This window comes from Dasypus novemcinctus, chromosome 24, assembly GCF_030445035.2.
Source record: "Dasypus novemcinctus isolate mDasNov1 chromosome 24, mDasNov1.1.hap2, whole genome shotgun sequence".
Taxonomy (NCBI): Eukaryota; Metazoa; Chordata; class Mammalia; order Cingulata; family Dasypodidae; genus Dasypus; species Dasypus novemcinctus.
Genome location: NC_080696.1, coordinates 24,207,845 through 24,220,824, shown reverse-complemented (window position 1 = coordinate 24,220,824; position 12,980 = coordinate 24,207,845). Strand labels below are relative to the sequence as shown.

The 12,980-nt window shown below is 45.4% G+C and overlaps 1 long non-coding RNA gene across 1 annotated transcript in view; it reads left to right on the top strand.

Annotated features, from left to right (window-relative positions):
- Positions 1-8,739, top strand: part of LOC131275750 (uncharacterized) — an 84,146-nt gene extending 75,407 nt beyond the window's left edge. Inside the window, exon 3 of the long non-coding RNA XR_009183166.2 lies at positions 8,590-8,739. This is a non-coding gene — a long non-coding RNA (uncharacterized lncRNA). The remainder of the gene's footprint in view (positions 1-8,589) is intronic.
- The last annotated feature ends 4,241 nt before the right edge of the window (positions 8,740-12,980 follow it).

Here is a 12,980-nt window from a genome sequence, read left to right as displayed (position 1 = left end):
GCAACTGCAAGCAAGATTGCCCCATCTATCTGCCCTATGAGATCTAAGCCCCCTCTCAATTAGAGGTGGAGTGGGCATTACTATCCCAGAATCCTCAGGATTGGGGAATGAATGATGAAACAGAATAGACTTACTGTTATTCTGCTATAGACTTACTGTGATTCTAGCAATGGAAGAACTTTTATTATTGATGTGGAGGCAGTGGCCACTTGAGGTTCTGAAGGGAGGGAGAAGGAAAAATATGTGTAATTTTCAGGACTTAAGAATTATCCTGGGGAAACGGACTTTGGCCCAGTGGTTAGGGCGTCCGTCTACCACATGGGAGGCCCGCGGTGTAAGCCCCAGGCCTCCTTGACCCGTGTGGAGCTGGCCCATGCGCAGTGCTGATGCGCGCAAGGAGTGCCGTGCCACACAGGGGTGTCCCCCGCGTAGGGGAGCCCCACGCGCAAGGAGTGCACCCATAAGGAGAGCCGCCCAGCGCGAAGGAGGAAGCAGCCTGCTGAGGAATGGCGCCGCCCACACTTCCCGTGCCGCTGACGACAACAGAAGCGGACAAAGAAACAAGACACAGCAAAAAGACACAGAAAACAGACAACGGGGGGAGGGGAGGGGAATTAAATAAATAAAAATAAATCTAAAAAAAAAAAAAAAAAGAATTATCCTGAATGACATTGCAGTGGCAGATACAGGCCATTATATATCTTGTCATAACTCACAAAATTGTGTGGGAGAGAGTGTAAACTACAATGTAAACTAGAATCCATGCTTCCTGGCAATGCTCCAAATGTGTTCATTAATTGTAACAAATGTATCACACTAATGAAGGGTGTTGTTAATGTGGGACAGTGTGGGGGAGGTAGGGAGTGGGGCATATGGGTATCTCCTATATTTTTTATGTAACATTTATGTAATCTAAAGTATCTTTAAAAATAAAAATAAAAAAATGTTAAAAAAAGGAATAAATTTTGGAAAAACCTAAAAAAAAGCAATTATACTTATTTCAAAAGTGAGGTGCGATTGTCAGTGTATATAAAAATCACATAAACAGCTTATTTTTGTCTGATGATTATATGACTACATTATGCCACTTTAGGTTTTTCCCTTTCAAAAAAATAAAATCTGATTGTGATTTTTTTCTGATATTAACCTGTGAGCATAACAGGTGTGTGTAGGTTTCATGGGCAATTTCATTTGCATGAGGATTATGTCATCAGAGGATAAAATGTGAAATTCTTAAGGTATTTTGCTTTAGTAATCAGGACTTTTTAAATTTCTCAGCTAAGGAAGAGATTGAATTCTCTAACAAAGATCAGATAATGCTTTTCGGAAAATTTCTTTCTTATTAAAAATTTTCTTAAAGTTGCAGCATACCCTGTGTTACCTGCCTGTGCCAGGTGAAGCCTGCATTCAGGAAAGTAGGCAACAGGATCCATGGAGGAAAATATTGTGCAAGAGGACAAGGTTAAACACCGAGCAGGCAACGTTACTGAAGACATATTGGCAGGGTTCCTCTGAGCAATCCGCTTTGGGGTCTAGGCCTCCCAAGACTCCCACCATTGGTCACCAGAGTATCTCCTAAATTTTTTGAGAAATTTAGGCCTTAAATTAAAATCAGATTATACAACTTGATTATATTTTGAGTTTAAGTGCAAATTCAGTTTGTAATGTAAGAGTATGATTGGCTTTCTGTAATGTAAATTGAAAGGGTTGGTACTTACCATGGGGGGAGGCGGTGCTAGCAGGCCTGTAAGCTTCTGGTAAAGACTGTAGGTCACACCCAATTTGCCCTGGGGTCCTTTCTTTGGGGCCACCTATGGTACAAGGATGTTCTCCTTGGCTCATACCATTGTACTTACCTGTTGGAACTTGATGGTGGAATTAACATCCAGGCTCCTCAGGAATCTGGGACTGGCAATGCTCTCTACTCCTCCCCACTGGAAGGACAGGAAATGCATTCATGATTCCAGGTGCCTCTTACCTGGGTCTCTGCATCAGGACTCATTCGGAGCAGAGAGAAAATACTTTTGGTTCCATGTTTGGAACTAGAAGGTGCATCTTTACCCAGAACAAAGACAGTGGACAATTTCAGCTTTGTCCTAGGAAGAAGCCACAGCTTGGGCACTAATGAATATTATGCTTGGTTCTTTTCACTTTTGAACTGCACAGGAGAAGTTAAGTTGTGAGCAGTGTACTGATCTTAACAAACCTCTGTCTTAGAACTTCTTTAGCAATTTGTTGGGCAGTCCTGAGTACCGTCTACCCCTTTCAAGGTACTGGGGATGAATTTAAAGACATGAAAGGTACATAGATGAGAATTTCCATACAGATCTCACTTTATCTGTAGGGTGCCCTAGAGATATTCTAACATGTAAAGGACTTCAGGTAGTAAGAGTATCTTTCTACACTCCTTATAACATGGTCTGGTGGGCATTGTAAGGGAGGTAGGTTTAGAGAGGCCTATGTTTGTGTACTGTGTATCTTAGGCAAGTCACGTAGCTTCTCTGAGTCTTAGATGCATCATCTTTAAAAGGAGGATGATAACATGAGGTTACATTATATGTCCATTTAACCTTTGCAAACATAATTACACAGGTTTGCAAAAAGAGGGGGAGGGGTGAAAGGAGAACAGAGAGACAGAGGGAGGAGGACAGAGAGAGAAGCAGAAACAACAACTTAAATAGCAGTGGTGATTCCTAATGAACCTGTCCCCCAGAGAGAAATAGCATTTTTCATTTGGTTATTTCAGCTCCTATGCCAAAGGCTGTTATTGTTGAGTGAGAATCTAGCCTTTATAATATATGTGAAATATACTGTGTGCATTCTAATATTCTTGGGCATAGGGTCTTCTTCATGGTTGACTTCATTGAAAGATGGTATGTCAGTCTTCCACTTACTGACTTCTCAAGGGATGTACAAGGGCAATTAAAAAATTAATTTTAAAGAAGCTTTAGATTATATAAACATTATATCAGAAATATAGGGGATTCCTATATAGTCCATCCCCTCCCTTTCCCACACTATGCGCTGCAGCGGCTTGCTCGGTTGGTAGAGGTGGGGTCTGGCTGCGGACGAGGGGTCGGTCTAGCTCAGGATGAGGGGTCGGTCCCTCTTGGGACGAGGGATCGGTCCTGCTTGGGACGAGGGGTCGGTCCGGCCAATTCTTGTTGATCTCAGCGGCTATAAGATCCATCTGTTGTTAAAAGTCCCGAATGACAGCGTGTTACAGGTAGTTGATCTCTTCTTGGCGGCGAAGAGCGGCAGAGGCAGACTGTGTGATGGTCTGGAGGATCACAGTTGTGAGGACAAGTCACGTCAGGGCGCTAGCAGCGGTGGTGGCGGCAGTGTCGGGAGTGGTGGAGACGTAGGCGAGGACAACAAGAAGGCCAAAGTCTCCACGGGCGTGAGAGAGGCCGATGTTAATGGGGCGGGCCGACATGGGGCGGCCCAATCTGCAACGCAATGGGGGTTCAAGCAAAAAAAGGAGGGGGGCAGGGGACGAGAAAGGACGCTTTGGATGGCTGAGAAGAGGAGTGAGGTCGAGACAGGAGGAAGCTCCGCAGAAGTATGGGGAGGCAAGAGTAGAAACGTTATTGGATGCTAGAAAGCAGGCCGTGGGCCAGGGAAAGCGGGTTGCGGGCCGTATAGCGGGGCTGAAGCTGCTTGAGAGCGATGGCGGCATGGGGGGCCGCGGTTACAGAAGACTTGGGGCTGTTTCAAAGAGATCTTACACCGGTGAGTGTCTAGGAGACCGGCGAGGGCCCGAACTTGCGGGGCTTGCTTAGCAGATAGGATGTTACCCATTGCTAATGGCCTTTTGGAGCCGATAAGAAAAGGGGCCCTTACCTTGAGAGCGCGGCGATGGGAGCCGAGGTGCGCGGTGAGACGAGGGGTCGGAGCCGATGGGACGGTGGTCGCGGGCCAAGAGAAGGCCCCGACGAGGGGAGGGTGGAACGATGAGCAGTGGAGCAAGGCAAATGGGAGCAAGCGCGGAGGGGAGGAGGCAGAGGTGAAGGCAGGGGTGGAGGTGCTCAGGCACGCGCTCCTGAGAGTTTTATTGGCGCCTCTTAATCATAGCGGGTCGGTATAAGCCCCCGACATGGAAGGAGAAAGCCATCCAGCGATTCTCCCAGACCGCCATGGATCGTATGAGGTCACCAAGGTTCAGGAGCAGCAATGCAGAGCGAAAAGATAGGGGTGAGAAGAGAGGAGGGCGTAGGGCTGTGGGAGGGTTACTTCAGACGTGCAAGCGCGCGCTCCCGAGAAATCCAAGGCTCCTCTTAATCATAGCGGGTCGGTATAAGCCCCCGACATGGAAGGAGAAAGCTATCCAGCGATTCTTCCAGACCGCCGTGGATCATATGAGGTAGCCAAGGCTCAGGTAGCAGCAATGTTGCACGAGAGAAGCCCCACGGTGAGAAGAGAGGTGGGGGGGGGCCGCCAGGTTATGGAGTGAGGCTGTGGTGGAGTTGCCTTGCCCCATGTTGGGCGCCAGCTGCGGCGGCTTGCTCGGTTGGTAGAGGTGGGGTCTGGCTGCGGACGAGGGGTTGGTCGAGCTCTGGATGAGGGGTCAGTCCCGCTTGGGACGAGGGGTCGGTCCCACTTGGGACGAGGGGTCGGTCCGGCAGCAGACGAGGGATCGGTCTCACAGGGGTTGCGCGGTTCGGCTGATGGGGTCGCCCGGCGAAGCCGGCGACGAAGGGGTCGCCTGGAGAAGCAGGCGACGAAGGGGTCGCCCGGAGAAGCAGGCGACGAACTGGGGACAAGGGAGGCCAGGCCCTTGTCGGGGGCTCTCAGGACTGGAGGGCGCACGGCAGAAGAACTACTGCGGAGACAAGGTAAACATGCAAGTCCACTTTATTGAGGGAGAGGCAACAGTTTTATAGGGGCTGGGGAAGGCTGATTGGTCGAAGCCACGCCCTGTTCTGATTGGTTGCCGGAGAAAGGTCAGTGGGCGGTACTGGATGGGGGAGGGGTGGTGGTTAGGGATTGGCTGTCGCTGTTGCTGGGGGAAGGGGCAGGGTTTAGGGATTGGTGGCTGCTGTTGCTGGGGTGGAGGGCAGACTTGAGTTTCCCGCCCACGCCTGGCTGTTGCTGCTGTCGGGGGAGGGGAAAAGGGCAGACTGGAATTTTCCGCCCTGCGCCTGCGCAGGGAGAAAGAAGAAGAAGGGTATTGCCTCAAAGGCATCGTGTGGCGCTATCCGGGAGGAGGGGCGGCCGCAGAAGCATGGCTGCCGAGAAGGGGAGACCCGAGGGCACTCTGCGCCCATGCCGAGCTCCCTTCAAGGGTGGCAGTGAGTCCGACCAGCCACCCTATTATGGGGGCATCAGAATTAGGCCTAACGCGGCTGCTCCCCCGCCAGGCCAGCAAACCACACTTCAGCCCGAGGGGTGACCGCAATGCGCCATTAATGAAGTAGACTTAGGAACATAAATATGGAATGGTGTCCAACACATATTGATGAGTGAAAAAGTAGTCTGAAGAGCAGTGATGCACTATATGATAAATTTTATGTAAAAAAAATCACACAAAAATGAAATTACAGTTCTTATGAAGTGAAATCCTACTTCATACCTACACACACATACAAAATATAGTGTAAAGCAAAAATGTGAAGGAAAATTCTGGGCTATTCCATCAACATGATATCAGTGGTTAACTCTGGGAAGGAGCTGACATTCAAGGTCATTTTGTTAAGGAGGGCTTTTCTCTTCACCTGTATTGTTAGACATTCTTATAGTGAGAATACATGCATGCATTTCTGATGTAATTTAAAATAATTTAAATTCACAAGAAAAGTGAGAAAAGAAAGAAAAATGTTTGGGTGCCACTGTCCAATGGGAGTATGAAAAGGTTTGCTTTTCATGTTTCTTCCTCTCTTTCTAATTGTTTATCCTCATTATCCTCTACCAATGTTTACAGAATATCATGAATTTGACATGGCTGCTCACAATTTCAGTTTCCATAGACTGTCTTGTTTCTCTCTTTATGTGGTAGCCTGTCTCCAAGATGGCTGCCAAAGATCCTGGCCTCCTGGTAGTAACACCCTGTACAGTCTTTTCCATGTTGAATCAAAATAGAGGTCTGGGATCAAGAGAATCTTGTGGAAGTGATGGCTGCTAGGTCATAAAAGGCACTGCAGCTTCCATCTTCATGCTTTCTCTGGGGAAAGCCAGCTACCATGTTTTAGGGACATTCAAGCAGCCCTGTGGAAAAGCCCAGGGGCAAGGCCCAGGGCTTCCTTCCTTCCTTCCTTCCTTCCTTCCTTCCTTCCTTCCTTCCTTCCTTCCTTCCTTCCTTCCTTCCTTCCTTCCTCCCTCCCTCCCTCCCTCCCTCTCTCCCTCCCTTCCTCCCTTCCTTCCTTTTATCTTTCTTTCCTTTTCTTTCCACTATTCTTTCCACTTCATTATTTTTCTTTTCTGGGGCATGCCCTCCACCAACATCAATTCATGGGTATCTCTTTTAGCAGTCTTTGTACTCTCCATTCTTCCAATCAACATCTTCATTCCTGGATTCAGCAATTCCAGGATCCACCTTTATTTATTTCTATTTGCTATAGCCCAATCAACTTTTACCTCTTCTCTTAATCCCCCTACTCACTTCTCTTTCTAGTCCTCTGCTCTCTCTTGCTTGCTCTTTCTCCTCCCTTCTTCCCTTCCTCCCTCCCTTTGACCTGCCTTCTAGGATGAGGAGGTCAAATGGCTGGATAAGGAAGGTCATCTGGCATGAGTGTGGTCTACTTGAGCTTCCCTTGTGTGCAGTGCCAAAGCTAAGACAGGTTTGTGGATCAATCCCTGTGCTATTTTGGAGCTGGAAAAGGAGTTCCAGAGAGGATGCAGCCTCTTTTTTCTAGTGCGTTAGTTACCTATTGCTTCATAATTTTCTTTTTCTTTTTTAAGGGACAAACCAGTCTGATGGGAACATTAGCCAGGCATGGGAGACAGACCTTTTGCATCAGGAATTTTCTTGAATATGTTTAAGTGTTTTATGGCATCAGCTCCTTGGGTGCCCTTCATTTGGTAATGGAAGTCTCCACTCTGTGTGTGTGCCCAGCCTTAGAAAACAAAACCTTTTTTTCAGGCATTGTTTGGTTGTCAATATACCATCTGGCTACAAAATGACCAACCCAGGTCTGATGTGAAAGAAATGGTTTAACTGCAAGGTCCTACCCACAGCAACTCTGGGTGGAGGAGAGATGAGGCTTCCTTTGTGACAGGGATGCCTGCCCTTAGTCTACTCTGGGCATGTCGAAAGGCAGGTTTGAATGGATAACTTGGAGTTTCAGAGCTGGAAGTGACCCTGAAAAGCTATCTAAAATTAGAGTGCATCCATACAATGGAAGAAATTTCAGTTTTAAAAATTTAATAAGCATTTACTGAATGTACTGATATGGAACAATATCCAAAATGTACTGTTGAGCAAAAAGTGCAAGGTGCAGAGAAGTGAGTGTGGGAGCCTCCAATTTGTATAAATATAGAGGGCAATGCATTTGTTAGTGAATGCATGAACTACCTCTGGAAGTGAAGACTAGCTGGTTACTTCCAGGGAGAGGTGGCTATCCTTAAAAAATGGCCAGAATGAGCAGAGGAAGAGGAAGCTTTCAATAGAGGGGTTTGGTGTTTGAAAGGCTCCAGGTGGGAGTAGCAACATGACTTCTCTCTTTCTCTATTTTTTGGAATTCTTAAACTTTTTATTTTGAAATAATTTCAAACTTACTGAACAGTTACGAAAGTAATACAAGACCCATACAGGGAAGTCCAATGTGCCCTTCCCCCATACCTAGAATTACAAATTTTAACATTTTGTCACATTTACTGTAACATTCCATTCATCCATTTATCAATCCATCCATCTGTCTAGTCATTCATGCATCATCTCTCTATATCTAACTATCCATCAATCCATTTAATAATCCATCTGTCTAGCCATTCATCCAACATCCATCTTTCTATCTCTCCAAATATCATCTATTTCTCTATCCATTTTTCAATCCATCTATCAATCCATCAATTTATCTATCTATCTGTTTCTCTGTGTGTCTATCTGTTTATTTATCTATCAGTTTTCTGACAATTTGAGAGTAGGTGGCCTACATCATGCTCCTTGAGAGTGTAGCTTCTTTGAGGTTCAGTCAAGTAAGAATTGTGGGAAATAATCAAATGAACGAAATGAAAAGATGATGGGGAGCCCCTGAAGGGTTTGAGTGAGAGGATAGTTGATAAGATCAACATGTCCTGAGGCCATTTCAGCATGTTGGATGGGCTGGATGAGCTGGATGAGGCAACGGCCAGGGGCAGGGAGACTAATTAGGAGACTGCCATGTAACCTGGTGGGAACAATGGGCTCCCTAGGGGATCAGACTGAAGTCAGACTTCCCTGGAAACTGCCCTCTTTGGTTGCTCCTTTCCCTGCCTTGCTTCTCTGGTTCCCGCTGAGAGCTACCCCCCCCCCCAAACATGTGCCCACAAATCCCCGTCTTAGCACTGTGTCTGTGGACCCCAGCTCAGGCGGCTCTTCAGAGCACTCTGGCTTCTCCATCTTTCTGGGGCAGGGAACATGGTCTGACATTTTTATTTGGGTATCTTCTGAAGGCTCAGCCCAGTGTGGGCCACCATGGGGTTCAAAGACTGTGCCAACACCAGTTACCCAGGGGCTGCCTCTCCCTGAAGAAAGCCCACCAGAGCGAATGACATCCCCAGCCTGTGTGCTGAGCCGCTCACCTGAACATTTGTCCAGCCAAGGTAAGGGGGCGTCAATCAAAGTACATCCCTTGGTGGCCGGAAAGATAAATGTCACCTAAATGCAAAACTGGAAAACGTAGTGGATGTGACTCATTGTGCCTTTGTTTGGGGTGCCGCAGGAGAGTTGGGGCTGGGATGAGGCAGCTCATGGTTCTTTAGGGGTCCCAGGAAGCACCAGTGGGGGAGTGGAGAAGTATGACAGGGAAGGGCCAGAGCCCAGGTGGGGCGCATCATGATGTGAATTCCTGCTGTAGGTGAGTAGCACATCCCTCCAGTGGGGCCCTTTGGAGACTGAAGCACGCTCCCCAGGCTTGCCCCAACATCTTCCTATCCTTCCCTGTCAAGGGAACGCTGTGTGCTCCCACTGCCAGAGAAAATCCCTTAGGAAGAGTTACAAGTGTTGGCAGGAAGCAGCCACCAGTGTAGAAGTGGGCGTGGAAGGGACTGATGCAGTAAATTTGATCAATTTTGTACCAAGCACTCTACCTGCACCAATTCCTGTAATCCTTACTATGGCCCCATACAGCACACACTCTCAGCATTCTCTTTTTTACAGATGATTCTGCTGAGGGAGGCCCCAGGACACCCAGATGCAAAGTACAAAGTGGCAGAGTGGGGATTTGGAGTGCCAGCTGGCCTGCCCCAGTGCTCTCAACCTCACCACCGCTCCTGGCTGCTTGCCTTCCAGATTGGAACTTCCCTACCAGGCCGCTCAGGGGGCCCACACAGCCCTGCAGGGTTCTTCTTCATGGCTGCACATCCCTTATTCCTCCAACCTGGGTGCTTCTGATTCTACTCTTAGGCAGGCAGTTAGAGGTGTGCTGTAACCCTTCCTCATGTCCGATGCCCAATGCTGGGAGTTCTTTAATTGCTCATTTTGCTTCAGGTGTCAGCAGCTGTGAATCTCCATTTGGGAGGTGACTGCAACTCAAGTTCATCTCTATAGAGGGATTCCTTGTCTCAGAACTTTCTACTTTCTCCTTACCTCAGGGAAGGGGAAGATCACAAAAGGGTTAAACACTTTAGGGCTTTGCTTGTTTTGGAGAATTAATGGAAGATAATCTAAAAGTTCATTCATAAGAGTATTAAAGGATAATTACAATGGAGGAAATGCAGAAGGTCAAAAGGTATTTTGATGAATAGAATTATAACACAGAGTGGGGAAAAGAGGCTAAAATGTATTCAGTAATGCAGTACCCAACATTTCCCCACAAATTCCACTATATGTGAAAATCTTTCTCTCTCCCCTTCTTCTATTTTAATTAAAAGTATATAGCAATTCAGCCCCTGGTTGGATCATCTGTGAACTTATAAATTTGCTCCAGGAACTCAGAGCTTAATACAGATCCAAATAGGTGACCTTTAATAGCAACAAAATAATAATAATAAAAGATTTTGTAGAAATCTGCTTCAATCTGATTAAATGGAAAGTGGGTAAAGCTGATTACAGTCTTACTAAAGACAGTATTTGGGCAGTATTTGTTCTAAAGCAATAGCATTAATTCTTCTTTAACAAGTATTATCTGGAAAGAAAATCAATAATTAATGGGACTCTATCTACTCAGGAGGCAGCACATGGCTTGTGGGGGAGGAAATGGGAAAGCTGTGGGAATTGATGTCCTGGGCTGGGTTGGAAGGCACCTGAGTTTCTGAAGTTTGGGTTGAATATATGCATGTTGTGGCTTTCTTCCTTTCTTCCTTTCTTTTTCTCTTTCTTTCTCTTCCTTTCTTCCTTTCTTCTTTCTTTCTCTCTCTTTCTTTCTTTCTTTCTTTCTTTCTTTCTTTCTTTCTTTCTTTCTTTCTTTCTTTCTTTCTTTCTTTCTTTCTTTCTTTCTTTCTTTCTTTCTTTCTTTCTTTCTTTCTTTCTTTCTTCTCTTTCTCTTTCTTTCTTCCTGTCTCTCTTTCTTCTTTCTTTCTCTCTCTTGCTCTTTCTTTTTATAACAGCTTTACTGAGATGTAAGCCACATACCATAAAGTCACCCCTTTAAAGAATACAACTCAAGTGGTTTTAAATGATGTCATGCATTATTACTCTAGCAATACTCTCAGCTACTCAGCTGCGATTGGACACCGATGGAATGATGTGATTCTGTGTGACCCTTCAGTGGACATGTCTGTGTCTACCCAGGTTGGGGGCAGAGAGCATGATGCTTGAGAATGAAACCTTGGAACAGTGCCCTGGTGGGGATTCCTCTGCTGAAGTCTTCAGCCTGCCAGGCCTCAGGTTTCCAGGAGTTTCCAGGTGTGTTTTGTTTGGCCCCAACTATATGGAAACAAAACTTTGTGCTACATTGAGAGACTGATAAAAATCCAGATTTCTGGTTTCCAGTGAAAATCAGAAGATCTGGAGACTCTACACCCTTGTTTCCACATGGTCATAATGAACTGTGGAACTGGGAGGTGGTATCCACAGTTCACTACCTGTTCCCACTGCTCCCTGTTGCTCTTGACACTGAGGCTGGGCACGTACACTTGGGCAATTACCTGTCGAAGAGGAGAAAAACATTTCTTTTCACTCCTGTGCTTTCGAAAGGGGGTTAAAAAAGATAGTCTGGGAAGGTGCCAGGGTCATTCTCACTCTCTCGTCACTTTGCTCACTTTTATTGCCTGCCTGGTCCCTATGCAATTTATCTAGCCTATCTACCTGTCTGTCTGTCTATCTGTCTATCTGCCTATCTGTCTGTCTGTCTATCCATCTATCTATTATCAGTCATCTATCTCTATGTATCTATGTATCTATCATCTATTTATCTGCCATCTTTATCTAGCTATCTAGCTATCTTTTATCTGACATTTATCTATAATCTATATCTGTCTTAATTTTAAAAATTGGTCGAAATTTAATTGTTTAAACTTGCTTTTGTAACAGTATAAGAAATAAGCAAACAGCAACAGTCATATATTCCAAGACTGGAATAGGTATAATTAAAAATCTGGGATGGATTAACTGAGTACTAAGCATAACATTAAGACTGAGAAAAATGAACACTCCAGAGATGTGGAACTTCCTGGGTAAAGAAAGAACTCCCAACAGGGAGGATTAAAATGGTTTGCAATTAGATAGTGGTAATGGTAGCACAACACTGTAAATGCAACTAATGCCACTGAACTGTGTTCTTAAAATTGACTAAATGGCAGATTTCATGTTCTATATATTTTACTGAGATAAAATTTTTAAAGAGAGGGCCCAGCAATCTCAAAAAGGACAGATTATTCTCTGGTGTAGCCAACATGGAGATGAGTCACTCAGATCCCTCTCCAAGGACAGGCTTGCTGGGCAGCTGTGGGAGGGCAGCCTTCCTCATTCTTCCTAGGGCAGCATTCGGGGACTGGTTGAGGTGTAGGGCTCCGCCATTTGGACACATTGGGACCCCCATGAGGACTGCTTTTGTTTCAGAGCTCCAGGCCAGTTGCCAGAGGTGTCCTCAGGCCCACACCTCACTTGAAAGTCTCCCTCTGACCAATCCTGCTAGTTCCCCTTTCCTCTCATAGCAGTTGTACTCCAATAAACATACTGGACCCTAAATTCCAAACAACATTCAGACATCTGAAATTGATTGGCATTTTCCAACACCAGAGAGTGATACCAACCTAGCAATACTTTACTTTAATTTAACTGCAACGATCTTACTTTAATGTTTGGGCTTGGCCAGGATGTCCTGATGGCTAGAATAGTGTAAGTGCAATTAATGGGAGAGCTTGTCTTTTTTTACCCAGAGCAGGCAGAAAATGGAGGATTTTCAGAATACTTACCATACTGCCCAAAGCATAAATCAAGGTAGCTCCTCCAGATTTTACAATTTCCCCCTAATCTTTTAAAGGGGTCCCACCAAATCTAACTTAATTTTAAGAGTAAAAAAAGAAACTAGTGACTTAGTTTTATTAAGTCTTTCCAAGGTATTCTATGAAAAAAAGTGGTCAGAAACAACTCCCTTTTTCCATTCATGTTTCATTGATTTACATATTATTTAACTAAATTGCATGATGCAAACAGGTACATAAATAGGTTTGGGGACAGCTTCTATTGACAACTGGTAAACATACTACTTGACTGGCAGAATGGAAGTATAAAGTAATTCTTGAAAGTAGCCACCAGCATTCAGCATGCAATGGGCATCAGATTGACAGGAGGAATTTAGGATATTTATGGTTGACCAGAGGTCATTTTAGAGAACTTTCATTATAGTTTAAAACTCATAAACTATAAACTACTCTTATAGTAGTTTATATTGGAAAATAAA